We start from the raw sequence: 9,090 nt of genomic DNA on the forward strand, positions 1-9,090 counted from the left end.
GGGAGCAGAGTCTGCTTGCTTCTCCCTGAGAGAGTCTGGAGAAACTTCATACCCAAGGCTTGTTGGAATATATACCACTTTCCTTTAAAAGGTGACCTGGATTTTCCTCATTTACACTTAACATATATTAATTAAATATCTAGTAAATGTAAAGTCTAGCTAGGCACATTGAAATACAGAGCCAGAAGAGATGTTGGCCCTGTTAGTCTCACTGGGATTGGTACAATGACTGCAAAAAAAAATCACATCCTTTAAAACACAGAACAAAGTGTACATGGAATCTGCATGAGTAAGGGCCCTTTGGATAATGAGGAGGCCTGTGAGGGGGCATGGGAGCCCTGAAGGGAAGTAGAGACATTGTAATAAGGTAATAGACAAAATGGGGCCAGGTCAAGGTTGGCCTTGAGGAGCTCCAGAAGCTGGCTGACCAGCCCTGGGTGACTACCACAGGAAGGGAGGGATGTGAGGTAGAGTGTGGAGGACCAGGGGGGACTGTCTGATAACGAGTGATCCAAAGGAGGTCTAAAATGGAGCTCAAGATTTTCAGGTCAAGGGGTGGGGAGATGGTGGTACTGGGCATGATATTGGGTAGACAGGATAGAGGAAGTGACAGGCACTCATTGTATATTTCAGCTCTTACAGTGGGTGTGTTACATATCTAAGCTCGGGTAATGCTACGGAAAATATGGGGAGGCCAGAGGTGGCTTCTTTTCCATTAGAAAACAAAGGAAACTGAGGCATGGAGAGGGGAAGCCATCTATCAAAGTCAGCTGGAGAGCTAGAGTTTCCAACCTAAGTTCTCACATGAACGTCCACACCAATAATGCTGCCTTGTAGGCGAACCAGACATAACTATGAACAAATGAAACCCAGAAGGAGTTCATGCTAGACAAGGCTTCTGTCCTTCACATGAAGGGATAAATGAACACCAAGAGGAGTACAGGCTAGACCAAGTCTTCTCTCCTTCACAAACTACTGTAGTAAACTCACCAGTGAGCATGTGTGAACATACATACAATACATATCCACACAGCTATTGAGGAGGTAATCTTGCATATAAAAAAATGTCTTCAATGGTGCTGTGGCTCAAGTGGTAGAGTGTTAGTCTTAAGCTGAAGAGCTGAAGGACAGCGCCCAGTCCCAGAGTTCAGGCCCCACAACCAGACCCCCCCCCCAAAAAAAAAAAAGAAAAATTAACACTTTGAGCCGGGCACCTGTGGCTCATGCCTGTAATCCTAGCTACTCAGGAGACTGAGATCTGAGGATCATGTTTCAAAGCCAGCCTGGGCAGGAAAGTCCATGAGACTCTTATCTCCAAAAAACCACTAGAAAGCCAGAAGTGGCTCTGGGGCTCAAGTGGTAGAGTGCTAGCCTTGAGTTGAAGAGTTGAGGGACAGGGCCCAGTCCCAGAGTTCAGGCCCCACGACCGGACCAAAAAAAAAAAAAAGAATGTCTTCAAGTAATGGTTCCCATTGTGTTGCTGGGAATGACAGTATCTTCCCATCCCAAATCAGTGCCTCTGAAGGCAGGTACCCAGTGACATTATGAGGGGCACCTTAGATGAAATCTAAGAGATAACATTACTTTGATGTGTCATTTCTGCCTTGATGTACAATTAATTGGATCTTGACCCATGAGTTAATCTGAAAGTTTCATATGTGCCATTTCCTCTTTACCATTCATGGGAATCTTCCTTGAGCCAAGACTGAGATTAAAAGCCTTTCTATACACTGGTAGCACTTCATCTTCAAGTGGACAATGGAGAGGTATTGTCAGCCCCACTTTGTAGCTGAGGACCCTGATCTGGGAGGGTTATATGGTTGGATCAGGGCTAGTGACTGAGTTCCATTCCATTCCATCCTTGTTGCTCACCTTTCAACACACTGTCACACTGTTTGTCTGGCCCTGACCCCATCTCTGTCCCAGATCCCTGCTGGTACATTACCCCTAGCGTAGTCTCCTCTTAGCAACTAAATCTCAGCCATCTTGGACTAGCAGCATTCCCTGGCTTCAGCGTAGGGGATGCTAGCTCTGAACATGCTTTTAGGACCCATGGGGCTAGGCAAGACCTCCTTGGGTAATAATAACTCTTACTTTCATGTACAATAGTGCTGACATATTCTGGCCAGTTGAATCTCTGATACTTCATGCATCTTTAGTGCTTCAGAAGAGTTCCTTCTAACCAACCCCTAATAACAGGGAGAAGGAACCAAGAATAGCCAAGGTGATTTGCTACTTCTACATTGGAATATATATATATATATATATACATATATATATATATATATATATAAAATATCAAAAGAAAACTCCAACTCTCAACTCAGATATTTATATGAAAAAAATTGGCTGATTGCAACTTGTTAGATCTGCTGCTTCTCCAGTTCCATTTAGGAAAAAATAATGTGGCTTTATATTCCCACCTACTGATTTCCAACTCAAACAGAACTTAGTTGCCTGCTGATCCCGCTGGCTTTTTAAATGAAAAACTTATTCCTTTTAAACTACTGGAAAATTATATTTAAAAACCATTGTGATTCCTTCTTCGCCTATTCTTTCTGGAGTCCTTAGCTAAGCAGGGCTGGTTGGGGAAGTTGGTAGATGCCCTGACATTGATGGGTAGCAGACATGGTGACCAACCAGTGGTGTGCATTGTGCTAAGCTGTGGAGCCAACCTCCCAGGGTTTGTATTAATATGGTCTGAATTTTTTCCCAGCTTGGTTACCACTTCTGAAGGAAAGACTGGTAGATTTTAGATATTATAATCTGGCGATATTATTTTAATTCAATGATATCATACTTGTTCTATATAAATTCCATATGTATATTCCCAATTTTTGACACACAGACCCATGAGTGATTGTAACAGTAAATGGCTTTACTCCATTAAGGGTTGGGGTTGTTTGTTACACGGCAGCACAAAACTAAGGTGGAGTAGGTTCTGCCAGAGTTGCTTCCTTCACCACATTTCCCCTTCTTAATCCATTAACTCAGCTAGAAATAAGCCATGACCCATCACTTCTAACCACTTACCTATCTTAGCCTTAACTTAGGGAGCCTGCCAATGCTTGGATGGAACTCTCCTTCTCCATACCTCCTTGCCTGTCAGAGAGGAATGGTTTAGCTTCTGCATGTAGCTTGAAGGTCCGTCGGTGGGCGGACTTCTCAGGACAGCCTGCATTATAGTGTGGCTGCATTAGTTCAGTTAGATGATTCGATGGCGTGTGAGCAGGTAAGAGATGAACAAATTATATAGCCAAGTTTGGAATGAGAAAGACAAAGCCCATCACAGGGTGGGTGCTGAGATCTGGCATGAGGAGGGGTCGACAGTAAGGTGAGATGTACGATCAGAATTCCAGAGCATAGGAAGGGGCAATGGGGGACGGGAGAGTAGGCAAGAGGATGTCTTTGGGCTGGACACGAGAACTTTCTGTGGGTTCATGAAGGCCATATCGTCAGGGATGATGACTGGACCATATCACATTAGACCCTCTGGCCTGCAGAATGTGCTGGTAAATGTATGAATGAAAAGAAAAGATGGTAATGATGACAGCCAGTGTCTTGATCCTTGGGTCGCCTGAGCTTCATACTGCACTGCTCTTTTTTATTCTCTCTGAGGTTGGTATTTGAAATTTTCTCATTTTGCAGAAGTAAAATGAGGAGGAGAAGAGGTGAAAGGTCCTTTCCCCAACTTACATTGGATCCTAAGTGAGAGCTTGAGTTCAAACTCAGAGTGCCTGAACTCCAAAGACCATTATCTGACTGGACTGTTTTGTCTCCTGGGGAGGCTGAGACACTGGTCTCATGCAGAGATGCTCCTTCCATCGCACCTTATTGCCTTATCTGCAATTCTACTATAAAGTCAATGGAATGTGTGTCTTCTGAAATGCAGTGGCTTCCAGGAGATTAACGGGAGGGAGATAGAGAGTCTGTCACACAGCATGTGGACTTTGCTCCTCTCAGTTGTGGGAAACACACACTTGGTGTTATTTGTACTCAAGGAGAGGTAATTCTCTGCCTGGCACAGCACCCAGAAGTAGACTGTGTGATTCCAGCCCAAGGAGCTCTTAGACTAATGGGCAGGTTGACCTGCGAACAAGGAAGGAGAAGCAGCCTCTTGCTCAGTGACTTGTACTGAATCTGGTGATGGGAAAGTGCACAGAGAAGATGTCTTTAAGGCAAACAGGTAAACTGGGAAGAGTATGAGGGTGTCATAGCAAGAAGGGCTGGCATCCTGGGGTGATGAGGCCCAGTAATGGGCTTCGCTAGGAAACTATCTAAAAAGTACCAGCATTTCAATAATGTAGAAACTCCACCGGCTCCGGTGGGGATAGAGAGAGGTCAAAGAGAAAAGATTGTCCTTACCCCAAATTATGCTTGCAATGGCTCGAGTTCCAGGGATGGATGGGGGTGTCCATGAACACTGGGGAATGAGGCAGGGCTCGATGATATTTGAATAGCCTTGGGTTTGTACAATTCCATGTTCCTTGTTATCTCATGAAAAAACAAACAATTGCACAGCCAGCTCAGAAAAGACAGGTAATAATATACAAGTCTCTGACTGTCCTCAGTAACCTTTTCTATTTCCTCCCTTGTCCTTAAAAAAGACAGACAGAGCTACAGATGATTATCAGGCAAGGAGAGGAAAAGATAAGCAAACACAAGGTAATAATACAGCACTCTGAAATCCTTGGTTGTTTCCCTGCTGAGGATGTACGCTCCAAGACGCCATTACTTAATGTCTTACTCTGCTTCTTAATAAAAAATCTCATGAAGGCAGGTGTTTTCTCATTCTCACCCTTTGCCTCCCTCCGTGAATAGACTCTGGAAAGTAGACTATTTCCCTGCCTTTCCTCCTGCTGTTCCTCATCTCTCTCCACCCCCAAGGTCTTCCAAGTGAGCGTGTGGAGCACAGCGCTCAACCGCCATCACAAGGCTACAGCTCTTCTCCGCACCCTGGCTTTCCTTCTATTTCATGGACTACAACATGGACAGTTCCTTCTAGTGTCAATGTTTAAGGAGGGGGGATTGGCTCCTCCCAACATTATCTATGGGTGTTTGGGCAGAGGCTGAGCTGTGAGGGAGAAAGCAAGCAGGTCTGAGCATCCTGGATGTGTCTACTGTTTGTCCCTCTGGGCTTCCAGTAGGACCTGACGCTGCCTTTCAAACTGGCAGGACCCGTCTAAAAGTCTCTGCAGAAAGGGCTGCGCTGTTAATGGGTCTCAGGACCAGTTCTGCTTTGTGAGGCAGGTGGAGGGACCTCTGCCCCTCCTACCCACACGAGATGCACAGGCCTCTGGGGGCTCAGAGGGAGAAAACACTCCCCAGAACTAAAAAGAGGAATTAGGTCCTTGGTCTGACTTCGATGTCTAAGGACACTGGAAAGGATGGGCTGTCTGCCGCGTGTTTGAGTCTTGCTTGTGACATACAAGTCCCTCAGGAATTCAGAGATGGGACAGAAATCATTCCCTCTGTAGAGGGTTCCTTTCCTCCTGGGCCACATAGCCAGGTCCTGCTTGTTTTCTACTGCCTCATTTAGGTGTGACCAGCCGACCTTCCCTTAGGTCTTGGGTTGATCAAATTGCAGACAGAAGACAGAGCAACTTGTTAAGTTTGCATCTCAGATGGACAACGTGTCCTTCTTTAGTGCAAGTATACCCCAAATAGGGTAGGCGATACACTTACGCTTAACAGTGGCTGTTGATCTGAAATTTGTAATTAAACTGGTGGCCTCTCCTGTTTTGATTTGTGAAATCTGACCCCCCAGCAAGGCATCCTCCACCCCTGTGCAGTCCACTGACAGAGCATGGCCACAGCTGACCTTCCTCACAGCTGGCAAACCACCTGTCCCCCTCCCCCACCACTACCCTTTCCCTCCCTCCCCCTGCCCCACAGAATGGCCTTGGCTTGTGGCTGCAACTTCCTGCTGCTGTCCTTTCCCTCCTTATCACCTTGGGTCTGTGTCTTTCACAGAGAGATTTCTTGAAAATCAGACGAGGTTACAGCTTAGTTCACAGATCTCAGAACAGAATCAAGATCCTTCTAGCAGGCTGAGACCCTCCTGCCTTGTTCTGCGGGCATCTGCCTTCATCCCACTGCCTTTACCTTTTCCCATCTGCAGCTAGACCAAACATGTCGACTCCCATTTGCATTTCCCATCCTCCTACCTGAAGGCATGGGCATCCTCCGGGCCTTCCCCCAATGCCCACACAGCAGGACCACCTCGCACTCCGCTCTCCTCCACTACTCTGTTTCTCCAGCCTGCTTTCTGTTCTTAATATTTACTTATTACCACTTGACATGCTATAGGTGCTTGGATTTTTTGTTTGTGGACTGTCTTCCCCATATATCAGCCCCACAGAGGCAGGATTTCCTGCTGGTCTGTGCCCCACATCTCTCCAGCATCAGTGCTGGCATGAGCAGGTACTTAAAATGCCATTCAACAAATGAAGGAATCAGCAGAGAGCTCTACGCGCCTTCTTTTCCAGAAGATGGGAAGCATGTGGGCATGCAAGGTCCTCCTTTTAATCTCTGCCCCCAATTCTAGCACAAGCCTGGGTTCATTGTTCCCTCACAAATCCTCTGTGCAGGTGGGACCATGGTGCGTGTGGTTTAGATCTAACTGTTGAACATGGCTGAATGTTATCTGTGTAACAAAAGGTCTGGATTCACCTGCTCCTGGAAACCCATCCAAATGCTATTGGTTTAAAAAATAAAACTGCTATGGGAGAAAAAAATTCAACTAACGAAAATAAAATCAGTCTCGGAAAACTTTCCTTTGAACGCTACACACACACATCCTTAATGAATTCTGACTTGAAGCTTTTTCTCCAGGGTATAGAAAGTTCAGAACTGCTAAGTAGTCAAATACATTTGTTGAAGGAAAAAAAAACCCATATGGACAAAGAACACAATAAATATACCTAATTAGGAGTATAATAGTCACATAAAGGACTGCGGCTCTTGTGTTGACATATTTAACTGTGCTTGGGAAGTAAGCATGTCTGCCTTCTTCCCTCAGTGAGTCAGGGAGAGTTTTACTTCTATGAATGCCTTCTAGCTTGCAATAAGACAGTTTGCCACTAGGAAGAAAATACATGCAAATACATGAATAGCGAATATTTGTTAGAGGTATTGCTATGCTAATCACTGGAGGTGACCAATTTTACCTTGCCTCAAACAAAAGATAATTTAATTATGTGATAAGAGTCTTGCCCTGAGAGTAGCTATCTATATCTTGAGTCAGCATTGTCCAAGAGAACTTTCTGCTATGGAGTGTTTCTGTATCTATAACCTTTAGAATGGTAGCTTTGAGTCCTATGTGGCTATTGAGAAGAAAACTGGTCAGGCATTGGTGGCTTGTGTCTATCATCTTAGCTACTCAGGAGGCTGAGATCTGAGGATCATGGTTCTAAGCTAGCTTGGGCAGAAACATCCATGAGACTCTTATCACCTGAAGATGGTCAGCTGTTTATGAATATGACCAAAAAGCAGAAGTGGAGGAATGATTAAGTGGTAAAGTGCCAAGACTTGAGCAACATAGCCAAGCAAGAACTTGAGGCCCTGCCTTCAAAGCCCCAGTACTGGCACAAAAATAAACAAAAGCAAAAAAAAAAAAAAAAAAACCCAAGGAAAATTGGTTAAGAGACCGAGGAACTGGATTTTTAAATGTACTTAATGGTCATTAATTTTCATGTACATATTACATTTGCCTGATTACTGGCTAGAACAGTCCTAAAGAAAGCAGAATTTGATAGAACTAAGGGTATGACTCAAACAGTAGAGAACCAACTTGGAAACTGTGAAGCCCTGAATTCAAACCCCAGTACCACCGAAAACAAACAAAGATGAGGGCCAAGTGAGCTCTCTCCCAAAGACTGGAGAGAAGAAATCAGAACTGAAGGTTACCTATAATCTACTTCCTCCAGGAGAGATGGTCAATATCTCTCAGCCTCTGAATACTTGTGTGTAATGAGAGGTAGTGTAGCTCCTACAGTGTGCCAATGTTCAAGTAATCCAGTGAACTAACGTGGGTCAGACATGTGGACTATTCTTGGAGTACAGTAAGTTCTGTGTGATTGTTGGGCTGTTATTTGTGGAGATGAGATACTTGTAGTAGGAATGCTGGAATAAACATCACTCTATGTGTTTAACAGTCCCATTTCCCTATGCGATTAAATCTAGTTCTCAATCCAGTGCGTTTGCTGATGGCCTATGATAGTATCAAGTGTCAGGAGTATGCCATACACACATGCCGCTCCTATCCTAAAAGTGCTAGCAGTCCAGCGGCAGTGACCAGACCTAAACAAAGCATGACAGCACTCTTCGTTTCTTCATTAGAATTTTCTGAGGTTCTACCAGATGCCAGCCCTGTCCTCATCTGGGAATTGATTGGTGAATAAGACAAGCCAGAAAAGCTGCTCTGATTGCGCTTACATTTTACTGGCAATCAATCAATCACACAGTCAATCACTCAGTCCATCCATTGATTGAATGGTAACGACAGACTATCAATCATGAAGAGTTCAGGGCTACATAGACAGCATTAAGGAAGGGAGCTGTGTTGCAGGTGGTGTTGTCCGTGAAGAAGCAGTCCTCATCAAAGCATTGAGGACCCCAACACAGAGAAGTGACAAGAGAAGTTTCCAGGCAGAGCACGTTACCCTGATGCAGGCACTCCAGGATGGGACAGGTGGGCAGATGGCAGGGGCTGCGGCGGCCATGATGGAGGTGACAAGTGAGTGAATCCCTCCTAGATCTCTGAGTCAGCAGTCCTTGCTTCTGGATTCCATGGGAATCGTGAGGGACAGGGAGGTGTGATTATCATTGTGCCCATGATCCTGGGTGGAGCCCTGAGGATGGTGCTGTTGAGGAACAAGAGGAAGGCTAGGAAGAACAGCCCTGGAAGGCGCAGGCTGGGGGGGTCTCCTTGGGCCCTTTGGCTGTGTTCTCTGTGCATAGCAGGTGTCTCAGCGGAAGCAGAGGTGCGGTTGTAGAGATTGTGATGTTTCAAGGGCTTTCAGGGGTTTCTGGAGGAACAAAGCCAATAGAACATGTACACATGCAAACGAATATGCAGATATAATACAT

This window comes from Dipodomys spectabilis, unplaced genomic scaffold, assembly GCF_019054845.1.
Source record: "Dipodomys spectabilis isolate Male_0828 unplaced genomic scaffold, ASM1905484v1 ptg000157l, whole genome shotgun sequence".
NCBI lineage: Eukaryota > Metazoa > Chordata > Mammalia > Rodentia > Heteromyidae > Dipodomys > Dipodomys spectabilis.